Here is a 959-nt window from a genome sequence, read left to right on the forward strand (position 1 = left end):
TTAACGCCTGGAACTGTGCCTCATTAGGGGATGTCGCAAACTTTTCTGCGTCAAACACCATGGTGACTATCAGTTAGCACCTGTTAACCTTCACACAAATTTTTTTCACATTTTTAGAAAAATTTGGGAATGTTAGAAAATTCCAAATTTGGGAATTTTGGGAATGTTAGGGAATTATATCCCGGACGAGGCCCCCAATTTCTGTTACGTGCTCCTCCCCAAACCCCGGTTACGGTGTACCTCCGAGCCCCGAGAGGAGTCACGGCAGAAAGATGTGTTATTCTGTATGTCAAAGATCAATGGTGAAACCACACCAATTGTTCCCAACAAACAAGTGTTGTATTAAGGTCACACAGGAATAACAGTACAATAACAATATTAATCAATTGTACAACCAATATATCATTCCTATCATGGTACCATCAGTTTCATACAATGTAACTCACTGTGCACCAAGTGAGCGAAAAGAACATTCCCAATGTCTCTATCCCGGCATCAAGCCAAAGTCGATCCAAGCTCCAGTGATCGTCAGAACGATGTCGTATCGAGACCAGAATCCCGTTCAGTTGACAGTCACACTGCCAAACATGGGCAAAGGTGTCCTCAAGAGGCGACTGGGAAATCACACCTTCGGGTATGGACGTTCAACGGCTCCCAATCAGCGAACCGCAAATTCCCAATCAAAATCCACGTTACACACACACACCAGGTTAACGTCTGTATGCGGTGAAATGGTTGAAGCGAGGTGAAGAGCCTAGAGCGATGCGAAATCGGGCACGAGGTAAAACGGCCAACCGGCCCATACTCGAGGCGCAACGGCTCTCCAACAATTCTCTTCGGAATCAATCACAAAACCTGTCACGCAGGTTTATCTGTCACAGCGATAACAACTCTGTCGCAGGAATCCCTTTCCCAGGAAATCCAAAGTTCACTCGTGACCCCCGTTCGCCAGCGTTTGC

Source organism: Myxine glutinosa, chromosome 3 (assembly GCF_964187855.1).
Source record: "Myxine glutinosa chromosome 3, kmMyxGlut1.1, whole genome shotgun sequence".
Lineage (NCBI taxonomy): Eukaryota > Metazoa > Chordata > Myxini > Myxiniformes > Myxinidae > Myxine > Myxine glutinosa.